The following is a 19,894-nucleotide window of genomic DNA, read 5'->3' as shown; positions in this document are numbered from 1 at the left end:
AGATCAATACAAATATTCCATACGGTTTCTCCATTAACATTTAAAAAACTACTCATACATGAGAATGTGAAAAAATGTTAATGTTTCTTTATAGATATCTACTTGAACTACAGCATCGGTGCTAAACTGGGTGAAGGAGGATTCGGTGCTGTTTACAAGGAGTGCGATGCAAGGATGGCTTTCGGTAATTTTTAAAAAACATATACCCGATAAATTATTCTTTCGTTTTGTGTACATAGTGTACAACTAATCATTTGTTTTGTTGATCAGGTGGCACTGAAATTTGTCAAAAAAACAGAAAACATGAAATATATCAACATTGTAAGTAGACTGCACTCTCTCTGTTATCTCCTCACAGTCTCTGTTTTAATCATAGACAGACAAATCATTTCTGTATTTAAAAACTGTCTTTCCGCTAGCCTGATCACGCCGAACCCGTTCCCCTGGAAATCGGCCTGACCGTCCTTGCCAATAAGGGTCCCAGCTCACCCCACATCATTGAGCTGCTGGACTGGCAGGAGTTTCCAGACCATTATGTTATGGTCTTGCAGTGCCCCTCGCCCTGTGAGAATCTCTTTGACTACTTGGAGCGCTGTGGAGGCATCTTAGGCGAAAACTTTGCGGCGCGCGTGATGCAGCAGGTCGTCGAGGCTGCTGACAAATGCTGCAGCCGCGGAGTTCTTCATAGAGACATCAAACTGGAGAACTTGTTAGTTAACACAGACAACCTGGGCGTGACTCTGATTGATTTCGGCTGCGGGGACCTGCTGCATGAAATGCCGTACAGCACCTTTAGTGGTATGTATTATCAGGGTGCCTGAGATTTTCTGCAGTATTTTTAACTTTCGTGAGTGGTCAGACCAACTTGTCATGTTGCACATGCTAACGGTGAAAGAAAACATGCCCTGCGGTATAAGCGTACAAATGTCTTTCCTCCAGGTACAGAGGAATACTGCCCCTGAATATTCAGAGACGGGCAAGTACAGCGGACGGCCAGCAACAGTGTTTTCACTGGGGGTAGTTTTGTACACTTTGGTCTGCGGCTATTATCCAGACCACACCGATCTGGACAAGATCAAGAACTGGCTGTGGTATCTGCCCAGCTTGTCAAAAGGTCAGACCTTCGCAAACAAAGCCAACAGTAATTCTATATCGCAGAAAAGCACGAAAAAGTGCCATCTGAGCCAAGTGTCCGTCTTCCTCTAGATTATTTTTGCAAGCAGGTGAGTTGTTGTAAAGGAAGTTTAAGATAGCAGTCAAACGTCTCTCTCTTCTTTCTGAACAGAATGCAGCCATTTGATCAACGCCTGCCTGCATCCCAACCCCGAGGAGAGAATGCCTCTTGACAGACTCCTACTCCACGACTGGTTTAACGTACCTATATATGATCAACATACATCATTGAGATAACTCAAATTGCTTTTACTCTTTGTTAGTTGTTTCGTTTGCTGTCTAATGATCAATAAACCTGATTTTTTTTTCTGTTTTGTAGTAGGTCATCCCAAAGTCGTGGAGACAAGAGCACCCTGCTACGGCCACACAGGAAGTGCCCTGCAGTCAGCGTAGTGTCTGGTGGGCTGACACGAGTGGCCCATCCATCCGTCGAGGTCTTTGCGTCTTGCGAGACCGGCAAGCTCTAGTAGCGTCTGGCGCCAGGGCTTGACACCCAAAAAATGTTAATAAACAAAAAAAAAAAAATAAAATACTCTGTGTGTGAAGATTTGTTATTCCTCGTCATAAAAATATGTGTCTTATTTGCCATTTGACACAACCCCTCTTCCGACCTGTAGTGACCACTACTTGTGTTGGACCACTCCAACCTCGTATAATTCAATTGTTTTGTAGGCCCCTATTGTAATATGTAAGAAATATCACCAGCTTCATGAGTACTTGTAACGTTTAATGAAGTGAAATTTTATTACAAATTAATATTCAAAATATAATACTATTTATATAATTATCTTTTTTTAAGCTGTCTACAGTATGTGACGGAAGGGGTATAGTTTTTAACAGTAACGCTTAAGTCAAAGAAATCCGACTACGCCACCCTAGGATTATTCCTGGGAACAAAGTTATAATTGGACAGGTTCGGATCCCCCTGGGAAAACACACCTCATCCTCCCTCACTCTCAGCACTGGAGCCCCTCAGGGTTGTGTTCTGAGCCCCTGCTGTACTCGCTGTACACACATGACTGTGTGGCCACTACAAACTCCACCACCATCATTAAATTTGCTGGCGACACTGTCGTGGTGGGCCTGATCTCCAACAACGATGAGATGGCCTACCTTCAGGAGATCAACAACCTGGAGAGATGGTGTCAGGAGAACAATCTTCTCCTGAGCGTCAGCAAAACAAAGGAGTTAATAGTGGACTTCAGCACGAAGCAGGTGCGCTCTTACCATCCCATCATGATCGCCGGGACCCCAGTGGAGAGAGTGGACAGTTTCGGTACCTGGGTGTTCACATCACGCAGGACCTGTCTTGGTCTGTCACATCAACACCCTGGTGAAGAAGGCCCGGCAGCGTCTATACCATCTGAGGCGCAAGGGACTTCAGACTCCCATCTCAGGTGCTCAGGAACTTTTACACCTGCACCATCGAGAGTGTCCTGACGGGAAACATCACCTCCTGGTCGGGAACAGCACCATGCAGGACAGGCGAGCTCTTCAGAAGGTGGTGCGGTCAGCTGAGCGCACCATCCGCACTGAGCTCCCTGTACTGCAGCACATCTACAACAAGCGGTGCTGTACCAGGGCCAGGAAGATCGTGGAAGACCTCAGCCATCCCAACAATGGACTCTTTTCTCTGCTGCGTTCAGGAAAGCGCTTTCGTTCCCTGAAGGCAAACACAGAGAGAATGAGGAGGAGCTTCTTCCATGAGGCCATTCGGAGTCTGAACCAGAGAACACCCAGCACCTAATTACCGGAATTCCCATGTTCACCCCTCTTTCCCCAGATACTCGCCACTTACATTTGGACAATTGCACAGCCACTTTACACTTACACTTTATACACTTTACACTTTATATCTTATACTTTATATTTATATTCTATTTTATTTTATTTTTTTATATTCTACTTTGCACACTTCTTTTTATACATATTTTTATATTTTATATTTATATATACATTTAAATTTTGTTTCTATTTTGATGCTGGGCGGTTGTAAAGAACATTTCACTGCATGTCATTACCATGTATGTATGTGTATGTGACAAATAAAATTTGAATTTGAATTTGATTTTCATATGAAGTTAGGCTAGACACTTGGGTAGCATATAAAAGTATAAATTTTATTAATACACAAATTTTAAAATGCTTTATAAAAAGAAAAAGCACCGCTTCAAAACAAGAATACAAATACAGAAATAATCTAAGGTTGGGGTCCTACAATAAATCACATACATCCGGCAGGGCTGAGGCTTCCAGCGGCAAGAGGAGTTCGGTTTTACGATGGCACACTTCCACGCACACACCCCTGTGCACTCAGATCACACTACTAAATACTCAGTGTTACACAGCATACCAAGAAGAACCACCACCAGGAGAGAAAGCCAACCACCCGTGGGACCCCAGCTCCTGCAATGAAGCAAACAAAATAAATACAAAATTACAACATTAACCACAAAGTATAACAAACAATACATTAAAGCCACGCCGCACCAACAGGGCACAAAGAAAAGAAAACAAAGACTTAAATCAAATACAAAATCAGGTTACATCCAAAAGGTAATTTAAACCAAACAATTCGATCAAGAAAAAGTAAATATCAACTAAACTCACAGAATGAAATGGAACAAGACAAACTAAAAGACAGGTGTAACGAATGGGGAGAAAGGAGGTGATCTTGAACATTACTCCCAGAAATAAAGAATACATAATTTTAAGAGCGGGCATTAAAACCACATCCAAACCAGACACGAACAGTCCCCTTTAAGAGTTACTGATGGCAGCTTCGGCGTTGTAACCAGGATAATTTAGCAGCATAAAGAGAAGTCAAAAGCACGTGGTTTCTATATGGGCGAAACAAAAGAAAGGGAGGATTCTCGCAAAAGGACAAAAAAAAGATGTTAATCTGCATCACATGGTTCCCCAAATTTTAAGTATTGGTAGCACTTACCGTGAGAATATTACGCAGCAATAAATATCTATGGGCACCGGTTTGTCACTCATGCCTTCCGCTCACACAGTGGGGTACAGGAAATCATGCCTATTTTGTGCGTAACAACATTACCTCCATAAGTAGGTTAACAGGTTAAAAACACCGGCTCGGAAGAGATGTACGTTACCTTTAAGCCAAGTCAAGGCCGCATAACAATATGGTGGACGGCATACATACTGCGGCCCACAGAAACAGTCGCTAATGAGGCATCTACGTATAAATACAAGGGTCTTTGTAGAAAAAAACACATAAACGTATTCTCTTACACCAAATAATGATCTTTAAAATAGCATTATGTGACCCCGTTAAAATACAGTGAACTGTAATGGCCTGTTTGCTTCATAAATGAAAACAAGAACAATATAATTCAGTTTATTATTACTAAATTTGAATGAAACTTTTCACTGATCGCTATTCACATTCTATGTGGATATTGTCACCTATACCGAACAGTTTCACAATTGTGTTTTACTTCACAATATTGACAATACTGACAGGAATTTATATTTTGCATTATGATAAGGAGCAAAGTATTACCATAATACGGTCTCAGTGCTCATGTGTTAGTTTTTGCTTATTATGAATTACTTGTCTATTTGACCTATAATTTTATTTTTGATTTTAAATTTGACTTCATATTTGTACCCTTAATTTCTTTGTAATTTTTTGTATTTTGCCTTTTTTTAATGAATACATTGTTTGTATTATTATATATGCATATTTTAAAATATGTCTATAGTCACAGTCAATTTCCCTACAAAAACTAGTTAAACATTTTTAAACATTCCGATCAGAACATCAAACAGGTTCTCCCCACTCAGTAGCGCACCCACTGAGAAACCTGATCAAAGTGCTCTAGTAATTGGCGATTCTATTATGCGGAACGTGAAAATAGAGACACCAGCCACCATAGTCCAATGCTTACGGAGCCAGAGCGTCTGACATCTTGTCAAATTTAAAAGTGCTGGCTAATGCTAAACGTAAATTTCGTAAGATTGTTATTCACGTCGGCGCTAATGATGTTCGACTTCGCCAGTCGGAGATCACTAAAAATAATATTAAAGAGGTGTGTGAATTTGCAAGCACGATGTCGGACAATGTAATATGCTCTGGTCCCCTCCCTGCTTACCGGGGTGATGAGATTTACAGCAGATTGCTGGGTCTCAATGGCTGGATGTCTAAGTGGTGCCCGCAGAACAACATAGGCTTTATAGACAATTGGATGAGTTTCTGGGGCAGACCTGACCTGTTGAAAAGAGATGGTCTTCATCCCTCTTGGGGTGGTGCCGCTCTTCTATCTAGAAATATGGCATATAGTCTTATAGCTCCAACATGACCAACTAGTGCCCAGGTCAGGAAGCAGACAGACCGGCTAAACCGACCGTCTGCTAGCTGCCTCACGTCACAGAAGGCAGTTAATTCTCAGCACATTCTCAGAGACTCTTTCACCTAGATATCACACTATAGAGACTGTGTCTGTTCCCCGAATTAGAATATGCAGAGAACGTCCAAACCTAATCAAAAGCAATAATTTAATTAATGTCCAACAAATTAAAACTACCTATAATTCAAATAAGCAAGCGATAAAACTTGGCTCGCTAAATATTAGATCACTTTCCACAAAAGCACTTTATGTATATGATTTGATCAATGATCAGAAGCTAGATTTGCTTTGTTTGACAGAAACCTGGCTAAAACCAGATGATTATATTACTCTAAATGAATCTACCCCCCAAAATTATTTCTATAAAAATGAGCCACGCTTAAAAGGTAGAGGGGGAGGTGTTGCTACAATTTATAACAATATTCTTAGTTCTTCTCAGAGGGCAGGCTTTAAGTATAACTCATTTGAAGTTTTGGTGCTGCATATAACATTATCTACAGAATCATGTGCTAGTGATAAATCTTCTGTTATGTTTGTACTGGCTACCGTATACAGGCCACCAGGGCACAGCACAGATTTCATCAAAGAATTTGCTGATTTTCTAACTGAGTTAGTACTGGCCGCAGATAAAGTCTTAATTGTTGGCGATTTTAATATCCATGTTGATAATGAAAAAGACTCATTAGGATCAGCTTTCTTAGACATTTTGAACTCCATTGGGGTTAGACAACACGTCTCTGGACCTACTCATTGTAGAAATCATACTCTAGATCTAATACTGTCACATGGAATGGATGTTAAAATGGTTGAAGTACTGCAGCAAAGTGATGACATTTCAGATCACTATCTAGTCTTGTGTGAACTCTGTATAGTTAAACCTGTAAACTCTGCACCTTATTACAAGTATGGTAGAACCATCACTTCCACCACAAAAGAAAGCTTTCTAAATAACCTTCCTGACTTATCTCAATTCCTTAGCTCATCCAATACGACATAAAAACTTGATGATGTAACAGAAACTATGCACTCTCTTTTTCTAGCACTTTAGATACAGTTGCTCCTTTGCACTTAAAAAGATAAAAGAAAACAATCTGACTCCATGGTATAATGACAACACACGCACCTAAAGAGAGCAGCCCGGAAAATGGGCGCAGGTGGAGAAAAACCAAATTAGAAGTATTTTCGTATTGCCTGGCGGGAGAGTATGCTGTCATACAGAAAAGCATTAAAAATAGCAAGATCTGATTATTTTTCATCCCTTTTAGAAGAAAACAAACACAACCCCGGTATTTATTCAGTACAGTAACTAAATTAACAAAATAAAGCATCAACAGGTGCTAATATTCCCCAAGAGCATAGCTGCAATGAGTACATGAATTTCTTTACTTCTAAGATTGATACCATCAGAGATAAAATTGTAACTATGCAGCCGTCAACTACAGTTTCACATCAGATAGTGAGCTTTAGATCCCTGAGGAACAATTACACTCTTTCTCTATTATAGGAGAAGAAGACTTGTACAAACTTGTTAAATTATCTAAACCAGCAACATGTATGTTAGACCCTGTTCCATCTAAACTATTAAAAGATCTGCTTCCAGAAGTCATAGATCCTATTTTGAACATTATTAATTCATCATTGTCATTAGGTTATGTTCCCAAAACCTTTAAACTGGCTGTAGTTAAACCTCTCATTAAGAAACCACATCTTGATCCCAAAGACTTTTTAAATTACAGACCAATCTCTAATCTCCCTTTTCTGTCAAAGATACTAGAAAAGGTAGTATCCTCACAACTGTATTCCTTTTTAGAAAAAATGGTGTCTGTGAGGATTTCAATCAGGTTTTAGACCGTACCATAGTACTGAGACTGCTCTCATTAGAGTTACTAATGACCTGCTTCTATCATCTGATCGTGGTTTTATCTCGTTATTAGTGCTATTAGATCTTAGCGCAGCATTCGATACTATCGATCACAACATTCTCTTGGATAGACTAGAAAACTATGTTGGCATTAGAGGAAGCGCCTTAGCATGGTTTAAATCATATCTATCTGACCGCTATCAGTTTGTGGCATTAAATGAGGAGGTATCATATCGATTAAAAGTGAAATATGGAGTTCCTCAAGGCTCAGTGCTAGGACCGTTACTTTTCAACCTGTACATGTTACCTCTGGGAGATATTATCAGGAGTCATGGTGTTAGTTTTCACTGCTATGCTGATGATACTCAGCTCTATATTTCAGCGCAGCCTGGTGATACACACCAAATTGAGAATCTAACAGAATGCATAGTCGATATAAAAAGCTGGATGATGAGTAACTTCTTAATGTTAAATTCTGAAAAAACAGAGGTGCTAATAATTGGACCTAAAAACCCCACATATAATAATCTAGAACACAGCCTATCACTTGATGGCTGCTCTGTTAATTCTTCATTGTCAGTTAGGAACCTAGGTGTGCTGTTTGACCGCAATCTTTCCTTTGAAAATCATGTTTCTAGCATCTGTAAAACTGCGTTTTTCCATCTTAAAAATATATCTAAATTACGACCTATGCTTTCAACCTCTAATGCAGAAATATTAATTCATGCGTTTATGACCTCAAGGTTAGATTATTGCAATGCTTTATTGGGTGGTTGTTCTGCACGCTTAATAAACAAACTTCAGCTAGTCCAAAACGCAGCAGCCAGAGTCCTTACTAGAACAAGGAAGTATGATCATATTAGCCCAGTTCTGTCAACACTGCACTGGCTCCCTATCAAACATCGAATAGATTTTAAAATCTTATTAATTACCTATAAAGCCCTGAATGGTTTAGCTCCTCAATCCTTCAGCGAGCTCTTATCACATTATAGTCCTGCACGTCCGCTGCGTTCTCAAAACTCTGGCCATTTGATACTACCTAGAATATCAAAATCAACTGCGGGCAGCAGATCATTTTCCTATCTAGCACCTAAACTCTGGAACAATCTCCCTAACTCTGTTCGGGAAGCAGACACACTCTGCCAGTTTAAATCTAGATTAAAGACACATCTTTTTAACTTAGCCTACACATAACACACCAACACGCCTTTTATTATTCAAATCCGTTAAAGGATTTTTAGGCTGCATTACTTAGATTTGCTGGAACCGGGAACACTACTCCTAAAATACGATGTACTTGTGACATCGTAAAAAGAATGGCATCTACGCTAATATTAGTCCTGTCTCTTTCTCAATCTGCTTTCACAGTTTGTATCCAGACTAGATGGTGGATCAGCACCCAGAGATTATGTTCATCAGAGACCAGAACACCTAGATGCGCCCCGTGGACCAATCACCAGATCCTGATGCACACACGCACACGCACACACTAAGTCATTTACACTACCTGACACAGCTGCGTTTAAAATTGAACTGGAAGTTAAGTGCTGGGCGTCCGGTCAGAGGAGAACTGACCCCAACTGAGTCTGGTTTCTCCCAAGGTTTTTTTTTCTCCATTCTGTATGCATGGGGTTTTGTTTCCTTGCCGCTGTCGCCTCTGGCTTGCTTGGTTGGGGACACTTAACTTCTAGTGACTATCGTTGAATTGACTACAGAGACCGTCTCTGCATTTAATAAGAAATTGGTCACTCTCGTCATTATACATCCATGTCATTATACTGTACAGTGCTTTGATGCAACCTGTGTTGTTAAAAGCGCTATATAAATAAAAATTATTGATTAATTGATTGATTTTTATGTACAGTATATGCATATTTTGCTATTAATGTCAAATATATTTTGCATTAATTGTTCTTTAGTTTTTTATTGATCTGTTGTTTTTCAGTTGATTATGTCATATCCAATGCTACATGGGTCTGTAGTTCTTTCTCTCAACAAAGCTGTTACAGTTTAGTACATTATTTGTCCAAATACTGTTTAAATGCTGTTTTAGTTTGTGAAAAACTTTAAGACATTTTCAAAATCTCATAAAATGGATTTCAGAACAAAGTGGGTGGGTGCTGTTGCTCTCTCCTTTAACATTTGCATGTTTATTTATTTGTCATCAACTACTGGATAGATTTGACCTTTGATTTTATTTATTTTCCCGGGTGCTTTTCCCTGTCTCAATTATAAAAGCACATTATACTACTTTAAATACAAAACAAAACATTTATTTACACAATTAATATACATATATACAATTATATTTAGCTTCTATCTGATCCCATCAGAGCTCGGGTTTCAGCTGGCGCTGCATGTTCAGCTCCTCCAGCATCTACACAGAGCTCCTCACAGACTGAAGAAGAGGAGAGAAAGCTGATGTTCTTCTCCTCTTTTCTTTTGGTGCCCAGAGGAAGCTGTTCTCTACAGTTTCTGTGTCAGTACAAATCATTCAAGCCATTTATCTAGACTGATCCTGACCATACAACCCAACCAAAGACTGCAGTGATTGTGATTTCTGTAAAGTCATTGTCCACCTGTTCAGTTTAACCAGGGGTGGAGCTCAATGTCATCTAAAGTGGGCCGATCTGCCGCCTCTGCACTGAGACACCAGCTGATCAACTGACGGCACTCTGTTACACACAACACAGCACTTGTGTTCAGCAACACAAAACAACAAACGTCACAGGATTTGTGTCTCTTGCCTGTAGACAGCTTTCGAGGGAAGCGCAGTATGCTTTGGAGGTGACTCTCCGTGTGACTCTGAAGGGCAACCACCCGCACAGGATTTTATAGAGAGTCACCCGACTGACCAAACAGTAGCCGGTCCTGCATGATAGCGACGCTGACCGAACCATACAGGGGGGCGTACTGAAGAGTGCCTGAGAGACACAGCAACAACAGAAAGACTCCAGTCAAAATATCTTTCAACGGTTTCTCTTTGTTTGATCATCATCAACGTACAAACACATCCACAGAGTGATGTAGAGAGATCTTTCCTGCTGTAACGATAAAACTACCTGAAAACCATCTGTAGGCCGAGTCCTTTACTAGGTCTCCACAGCCAAAGTCCAGCAGCTTGACTTCATGTGAGTCCGTGGAAATCAGCAGGTTCTGGGGCTTGGCGTCCCGGTGCAGGACTCCGCGGCTCTCGCAGTGTTTCAACGCGCTGATGAGCTGCAGCAGCACTTTCTTTGACAGGCTCTCATCCAGGTAGCCGTTCTCCTCACAGAAACTCTGGAGATCTTGGCAAGGAACGGGACGCTCCAGGATCATGATGTATTGAGCGGGACTGTCAAACCACTCCCACGAGCTGCAGGACATTGGGGCAGGCAGGAGCTGAATTCACCAGAGTCATCAATGCCACCTCCAGCGGCAGCCGGCCATGTCCTTCCTGCAGGGACAAATGCTGCGTTATATCCAGATGTGTTCAAACCAATGAGAAACAGAACAGATTCACTCACAACTTTCAGTCTCCTCTGCGGCGTGACTTTAGAGACATATTTGATGGCAAGCTGTAGACAGAACAAGCTCCTGTATAACATATACTGATCTCAATTCTTAGGCTTCTTGAATGAATAACAGAAGGAAATGTCTTACTGGCAGTCCATCAGATCTGCGTGTCCCAGCAAACACAGAGCCGAATCCACCTCTTCCCAGCAATGAACCCTTCACATATGTTCCTGTAACATAAGATCACAAGAAATGTCTCTGAGAGAAAACACGTTGTAGTATCTAAAACTGTTCAGTAACAAGTCTTCTCATAATCTGAGCCTGATTTCTTTAATGTAAGTCTATTCTGACCTCTGCGAGAGCGTTTGGCAGGTCTTCTGCATGAGGTGGATGGACGCTGATCTCCCTGACTGCCGCTCTGCCACTTCCTCTTCCTGTTAGTCTGATCCGACTCCGAGTCAAGAGCTGCCTGGCTATATAGCTCCTCTGCCTTCTGAGTTGGCCGTTTCTGTGTCAGCGGATCAGACAAAAAATATTTGTTAAAGAATGAAAGAAAGAAACAAGATATTGACCGCCGATCCTCACACCTGGTCAGGCTCACCATCACCAGACGACTGATCAGCCGCAGCTGCAGCCACCTGCCCTCACTCCATATAACTCCATATAACAGAGCCTGATCTTGAGGTTACACATGTAGCCCCCTTACCACTATACACTGATTTGATAAGGGCCTGAGTTCGAAAATACTATTTGATCCTGTTGAGTTGTCTTCTGGTGAAAGTCTAATATTACTTTACAGCACAATTCAATTAAAGAAAAGAAAACACCACACTACGCACTTAAGTGAGTGATTTCAAAAATGTATTATAATTCCATATACAAAGGTTACGAATAGGTATGAATATGGTATAAAGTGGGGTTTTCACTAATAAAAGGAATCCAAAACAAGAGGTAAGAAATACAAAAAATTAAATATTCCACGAAATGGATTACTACAACCTGTTATCTGGCTTTTGTTTCACTAAATAAGACTTCTGTTCTTCACCAGTTTGTTTTGTACACAATACGCTCTGACGTATCTTCTGCTCCTATGTCACTTAACTTTCTCTTACAACATGTAAATTTCCTTTTAGCATAACCTAACTGAGTTCCTATAGCATTTGCTTACATTCTTCAAACCAATATTAACAATTTGAATACTCTGGGTATAATACGTTTACAAACCTTATTTTAACAGTATACAAACAGATAAGATTAGAATATCACAGCGAAATACTACTTTAAGACCGGTCAGATAAACAAATGTATGGATCCACACTCACTCAGTCACACACACAAGCACACAAAATGTCGCTGAAACCCACCCCGTTGCAGGCCTGATTTGAAGGTAGCGATCCTTACGAAAAACAAAAGAAACTCTTCGCTCAGCCGAGCAATCAAAATAAAGTCTGTGTTACCTCAATGATCCACGATGAAAAGAAAAGAGTTCGTATAGGTGCGAGTTGCTGCAATTCCTCCGCTGAAACGCGACGTCCCACGGTGCCAGAGGACCTAATGAGCTCACGGTACTCACAGGGCTATCTGGTGAAGTCCTTGATCCATCTTCAATACACATCAACTACAATAAGCGTTCCGTTCACTTTTCCTCGAATGGGCTTCTCAGAAAATAAAGTAATGAGTCGAAAAACAGATCGCGTGCCACAAAGCATCGGATCGAAGCATCACACACTACACAGGCCTACACGTGTGATTCACGAATAGTTACGATCGTTTTCACTTCTCTTCTATCTAGTAATACGAGTAGTACTTCTAGCTTACTGATAACGTTGGTATCGATAGAAATATAAAGGGTTTTATATCTTAAAATCCTTGATTTCTCTGAGATACTAACTGCGTCACTCGCCTCCGTCACTTGAACCAACACGGGCAGTGCTTCTTCGGTGATGGAATACAGACACACTTAAACTCTGAAGTTTTATAGTCTAAAACTCCGTTTCTGATAATAACTTAGATTATGCCTGGAAACGTTTAGGATTGTATGGTCTAAAATCCTCTGTTAACAGGAACTCTCTGTGTTCGCGTCTCTCGCGTCTTTCTTCTCTCGCTCACTCCTGCTTCAATCTCTCGCGTACTTTCTTAAGTCCCGCCCTTCTCTTCCCTGATTGGATGAAACGATCTGAAAACTCTCATTTAACCAAGGTGATAACAGAGACACACTAACATGCTGTTAAGCACATGTTTGACCCAGTGCATTACAACCAAACTCCCTGTTTACACAAGTCTCTTAAAGAAGAAATACACATTAAAGTAGATCCTTATACAGAAAAATATTTTCTCTGTGTTTAAGTAACTGGGTTACACACACATAGAGCTCTGGTCATTTCTGCCTGCCAACCCGAAGCACTCTCTTTCTCAGCGATCATCCGTTAGGGAAAGAACTTTATACCTACTGTTTTGAACTCTTTATTAAGAGATATCTTCAGTTCGTTTGATGGTCTAGAAGCCGCTCATTGCCTTGTTTCAATAAACTCCCTTCTTTCCTTGACCAGATTGTGACAGATATGAGGTAAATCACAACATTACACACTTTGATGGGTGTTTATGGTATTTAAAGTGTGTATGGTGTGTACTTAAGTGTATGGTATTTAAAAAAAATAAATAAATAAGAAAAATAAGAAACAAGACTATGTTCTTAACAGCTTTAATGGGGGAAAAAACTACAAAGCCCTTTTTTTGTTTTTGGGTGAACTATTCCTTTAAAAATCAAGTAAACCTACCAGCTATGAGGTAAATCACAACATTACAAAATTTGATTAGAAGTGTAAATCTCCTTGCCATTTTGTGTCTCAAAAAAAAAAAAAAAAAAAAAACTATAAACCTATGAAGCACTGTATATGACATTATCTTTTTTTTTTTATATATATTTTATTTTTATTGAAATATCCATTCACTACAGGGAAGTACAAACATTGTCAATGTTTCTTATTTACATAATCAAAGGCGTAATATTAATAAGTATATCGCAATATTGAGTCCCATAAAAACAAATAAACAAACATAAAAGAGGGGGAGAAAAAGGACTCTACATTTTTAAACACTTGTCAAAGAAAAGTACTGTACAATCCCTTTATAGAGATGGTAATGTGCGAAAAGATACAGAACATAAAAATAAATGACATACACAAAAACAACACGGAAACAAGTCTGCCACAAAACACTTTCGACCCGATTCTTGTGGGGTGTCTGCTTTAAAGAATAGACTTGGTATAGACTCACCGTCTATGTTTCATTTGTTTAAACAAAATCTGGTCGTATAGGGGATATATACTTAATCCACTCTTTCCATAATACTGCAAATAACTGAGACTTAAGTCTTAGGGTATAGGTTAACTTCTCCATTGAAAAAATTTCATGTACTATTTCTACCCAGTTTTCCTGAGTTGGCACGCTTGGATGGAGCCACTGTCTTGTAATTGCTTTCTTACTTGCAATTGTTAAGATTCTAAAAAGGTATTTATTTGGAAAATCGCTAGAAATCAGTCCCAGGTACATCACTTCAAAACAAAAGGGAATTTGAATGTTAAAGATATCCTCTAAACATTTATGTATTTCATACCAGTACTGATTTATAGAAAGACAACTCCAAAAGATGTGAAAATGATTAGCCTTATATCATTTACACACTGTCGCCAACATTTGGTTTTATGTATCTGTTGCTTACTCTGAGCAGGTGTGGAGAAGAACCTAACAATCCCCTTCCATGCAAACTCTCTCCAAAAGGAATGTGTAGTTTTCCATTGTGACTCACATACACTTTCCCACTCCTCTACTGAAAGGCTGAAGTTGCCTTCTTGCTCCCATCTCTCCTTTAAATATAATGTATCTACCAATTTGGCTTGTTGTAGCCCTCTATACAACTTTGAAATAACTTTTTTACAATCGTCAGATTGGTAGGCTAACAAGAACACTTTTAATAACCCGTCTTCTTTTTTCGATACATTTCCTATAGCATATTCTAAATAATGACGCAGTTGGAGATATCTATAAAAGTCCTGGTTCTCTAGTCCATGTCTTTCTTTAAGTATCTGAAAGCTCTGAAGCTTCCCCTTACTCATAAATGTCCAATAGGCAGTTAGGCCCTTAGTTGTCCATCTTTTAAAACTAATATCCATTTTGTTAGGGGCAAACTCTGTATCATAGGCGCACCGGCGCAACAATATCCTGGAATCTTTCAAATGACCTTTCGCTAATTTCTTCCAAATGTTCAAGGACACATTTAGCCAAGGATTATCTATATTTATTAATTTATTTATCAATACCTCATCTCCTAATGCTGCCTGGACCGGTACATCTCGGGATATAGCACCTTCTATTTCTTTCCCTCTTGAGTGATATGCCGGATTACATAAACACATGTAACCCTAGGGTTTAATTTACTATTAATATTTCATTTATTTATATTTATTTATTTTATTTTTTATTTTGTGACCAAAAAAGGGTTCTTTAAGAAATTATCTGTTCAGACATGTCTTTGGCAACAGGTTGTTTGGTTTAATGCTATTGGCTAAAGGTGACTTGATCCGCCTAATGTTGAGTAAGGCAGCTGCGATTGGCCAGGAAAGTAGGTGGGTCGAGAGGGTGAGGGAAGAGAAAAAAGAGAAGTGCAAAGGTGATGTTGTCGGCATGATAACAGGGAATGTGTCACTTTTATTTGTAGAAACAGAGTGAAAACTGCATCATTTCAGTTTAAAGCAGTATATTTCTCTGTTTGTGATGTCAACACGACGACACAAGATGTCACCACGACGTGAATCAGAGAAAATGCAGGTTCACGCTTGACCGCCATTGCAGTAGACGGGACAATGTAGCTTGCTGGTGAAGTAACTTAACTCAAGTTTATTACTGAGATTAGCGTCTATAAGCGAGCTAGAAGTGATTGCCGCGGACGGTTGTTACAGCGATCAGGAAGTACGTCGAAGGAATCCAGATAGCGCTCCTAATCGCCGAGTGGTTAGGAGTTCCTCTGGCATCGCGGGAGCGCCACGGAGATTGCCGACTGACCATAGCCTCGCCTGGACTGATCTGACGGGTGACCGGTTCCTTGACTGTTTAAAGTTCTATCAGGTACCTGTTGTTGCTTTTTTCTGCTCTGCGAGAGCGAAGCGGCCATTTTCCTTTTTACTGGGCCTCAACGAACACTAGCGACGTCTCAGGCCTGCAACAGGGGGATTGAGTGTGAGAGTGTGTGTCTGTATGGTGGGCCCACCTTAAGCAGTGTTCTAATAGTGTTGTGATTGTGAAGGGTTTCATTTGTATTTATAGTTAGCCCTTCTTACTAAAGCTCTTTATTTCTATTTTAGTTTCCTTTCCGAAAAGGATACTGATATTTGTTACAATGATTAGAGACTAATTTGCACTTCTGAAAGTGAAAGTCTGAAGGGTACTTTGATTTAAGAAGAGTGATTCAGAAAGTAAAAGGAAAACATTTCTTTTGATTATATCTTTATTTGTGTAAAACTTTAACCCTTTAAGTGTTCTGTTGTGAAAAGAGTCAATCAAGCACTTTATGCAAAAGTGAAAGTTTATTTATAAAGTAAGAAAATATACTTTTTACTAAACTTTGGTTCCTTCTGTTTATTCCCAACTCATCATACATTTTTGCTGTATAGTAGTTCAATCTATACAAACTGATAAGTAACCAGTATTGGTAAAACATGTAGCTTACTGAAGCCAACGTTGCATTTCCTAAGCAGTGGTATAAAGCAGGGTCACTTTTGATTTTAAAGAAAAATCACGTTGAGAAACACATTAAAAAGAACCTGGGTTTTAGCGCCAACAATTTAAAGTGGTAGATACACCTGACATCTGAATAGGGCGCTACATAAAGTGGGGGCTCGTCCGGGATTAACCCTTGCTGCTACACTGCTAAAAAGTAATTGCAAAAGAAATTATCCTGTCTCTGGGAAAACTGGTGCTTAAGTTAGGCAGGAGAAATGGATGTTGATGAATCCTCTTTACAAACTGAACTGGATAAATGGTGTCAGAAAGCAATAGTTGATCAGAAACATGCAGTATTACTGTTGGATGTGCCTGCAGAGTTGGAAGTCGCAAAAATTGAAGAAACAGTACAAATAGTCAAAGCTCTGGGAAGAGTAAGAGTCAGGGATCATAAAGAAGGACCAACACCAGGATTTCTACATGTGCTGTGTGAATGCAGAGAAGTTGTTGATTCTGCAAGCCTACCTGTAGAAGTAATACCTGCAGAGGTGGGAAGCCTTGGAAGATAGTTGCAGCAGAAAAAGCTGAGTTGCCACCTCCTGGATTTGCTGAAAAACTGTCAAATCTGCTAATACAGGAAGGAAAGTCTGTCTCTGATCTACAAGCTATGTTCTCTTCACCCAGTTCCAATGCAGGGTCTCCAGAAGCGATAATCCGTGCGGTGGGTGAGCTGCTGGAAAAGACTTGAAAGCCTGTCAGTGATGGAAGTGCATATCGACGTTTGAGAGTTTTTTCAGGTGCTGTCCCTATTCCGGCAGGGGAAGAAGCCTTAGAGACCTGGATGGATCAAGCTAGAATGATGGTCATGGAGTGTGAATGCTCAGAGAAGGAGAAGCGCAGACGAATCATTGAAAGTCTGAAGGGTTCAGCCCTGGATGTTGTGAAGGCTATCAGATTTGCTGATCCAGACGCACCTTCTCTTCAGTATCTTGAGGCTTTGGATGGGGCTTTTGGAACTCCTGAATCAGGAGAAGATTTATATTTTGCTTTCAGGTTGTTAAGGCAGAATCCAGATGAAGCACTTTCTGATTTTTTGAAGAGAATGGAGAAATCTCTGACAAGGGTAGCGCAAAAGGTGGATTGCCTGGAAACAATGTTGATAGAACAAGAGTTGAGCAGCTAATTCGAGGAGCTGTTGAATCTGACTTATTGTTACTTCAGTTGCGTTTGAGAGAGCGACGAGAAAATCCACCTACCTTTTTAGCTCTCTTGAATGAGATCAGGGAGGCTGAAGGAAGCGAAGCTGCCAGATACAGTCTGGGTGTCACTTTCAAACCCGTCCCACGACCACGACAGAAACTTTCTAGTCTGGCTGCAGTGAGAGAATTAAAGGCTGAGATTCAAGAGCTGCAGACCAAAGTAACCGAGGAACCTTCTAAAGTACCTGTGTCAGAGACAATGTTGAGTCAAAGCCAGTACCAAGAAGAAGAAGCTGACTCACCGGTAGACTTAGAAGTACAGTCACTAAAGAGGCAGGTACAAAGACTAGAAGAGCAGCTGGTTTCACTGAGTGTCAGACAGTCATCACAAATATCCAAAGAACCATCACCAGAGCAGGCTGTTGCTTCTGCAAAACCAAGATTTGAAGTGACTAAAGAAGATTACTTCTGCTACAAATGTGGGGGAGATGGCCACATTGCTCCAAGATGCAAGGCTACTGAGAATTACAGCCTGGTGATACAGAAGCTTGTGCGATCATTAAGAAAGACCAGAAGTGAAAGAACAGATCAGAGGGGTAAATACACTGGGGACAAAGTCAGTTCCTCTCGGAAAAGCCAGACAGTTGTAGTTGGGAAGAATAGTCTGCCTGCAGGGCTGGTGGGTCCAGCAATGACCGTCGCTATGAAAGTCAATGGGCAGCCCTGTGAAGCCTTATTAGATAGTGGGTCTCAGGTCACCATCATCTTTGAGTCATGGTACTCTGAAAAGCTGTCATCAGTACCTATCCAGCCTCTTTCCGGCCTGTCTATCTGGGGCCTTAGCACAGCTAGTTACCCCTATAAGGGTTATGTCTTAGTAGATGTTTCCTTTCCAGCTTCTGTCATAGGTGTGGAAGAGACTGTTTCCATCCTTGCACTGGTGTGTCCTGAACCTGAGGGACCAGAACAAGTGCCGGTAATCATTGGAACAAATGCAAAGTTTTTCCAACGCTTGATTGGACTCAACACAGCTGGTTCTGAGACAGATGTAGCACATGCCTTAAGAATTCAACTTCACAATACAAAAGTAATAGTACCGACAAAGCCTGTGCAGGAGAAAACTGTTGACATGCCGGCTGGTGAAGTGAAGTGGATCGGGCCAGATGCTTGCATTATACCGTTAAGAGGAGAAACGTGTGCTGTTTGTACAGTTGAGTCTCAAGAATCATTGGAGAAGGAAATTTTTCTGATAGAATCACCTTCAGATGATACACTGCCTGCTGGGTTGTTCATCGTACCAGTTGTACGGCCCACTTCTGCTTTGGAGGAGAGCAAAATCAAGGTGCTGATTAAGAATGAAACAAGCAAAGATATAACCATCCCAGTTGGAACAGTTATAGCTCACATGTTTCATACCGATACAGTAATGACAACGTCCAATGTCCCATCAAAACCTAAGAGGATTGATCCAGAACGGTTTGATTTCAGCAAGTCAGCAATTCCAAGAGAGTGGGAAGATCGACTTCGCCAGACACTGTCTGAGAGAGGTAATGTCTTTTCTGTGGAGGAATGGGACGTGGGGTTAGCAAAGGATGTCAAGCATCACATTCGTCTGAGTGACCCCAAACCATTTAGAGAGAGATCTCGGCGTATTACTCCAGCTGACATTGATAATGTCCGACGACACCTCAAAGACCTGTTAGCTGCAGGGATTATTAAGGAGTCTCGGAGCCCTTATGCTTCCCCAATCGTGATTGTTCGTAAAAAGAGTGGAGCAATACGCATGTGTATTGACTATCGTACACTGAACAGCAGAACCCTCCCAGATCAGTATACTACTCCACGTATAGATGATGTGCTGGACTGTCTTACAGGAAGCAAGTGGTTTTCGGTCTTAGACCTTAGGAGTGGCTACTACCAGATAGCCATGGCCGATGAGGATAAGGAGAAGACTGCTTTTATATGTCCTTTAGGTTTCTATGAGTTTGAGAGGATGCCACAGGGAGTTAGTGGAGCGCCTGCGACATTCCAAAGACTTATGGAGCGTGCCGTGGGGGACATGCACTTACTGGAAG

The 19,894-nt window shown here is 40.7% G+C and overlaps 2 pseudogenes; one reads left to right on the top strand and one right to left on the bottom strand.

Annotated features, from left to right (window-relative positions):
• The first annotated feature begins 276 nt into the window (after nt 1-276).
• Nucleotides 277-1,663, top strand: LOC122334788 (annotated as a pseudogene).
• Nucleotides 1,664-3,446: 1,783 nt separating this feature from the next.
• LOC122334795 lies at nt 3,447-13,256 on the bottom strand (annotated as a pseudogene).
• Nucleotides 13,257-19,894: the final 6,638 nt, after the last annotated feature.

The sequence above is a fragment of the Puntigrus tetrazona genome, unplaced genomic scaffold (genome assembly GCF_018831695.1).
Source record: "Puntigrus tetrazona isolate hp1 unplaced genomic scaffold, ASM1883169v1 S000000644, whole genome shotgun sequence".
Taxonomy (NCBI): Eukaryota; Metazoa; Chordata; class Actinopteri; order Cypriniformes; family Cyprinidae; genus Puntigrus; species Puntigrus tetrazona.
The sequence above is the reverse complement of the archived record's forward strand: the minus strand, read 5'-3'. Positions and strand labels throughout refer to the sequence as shown.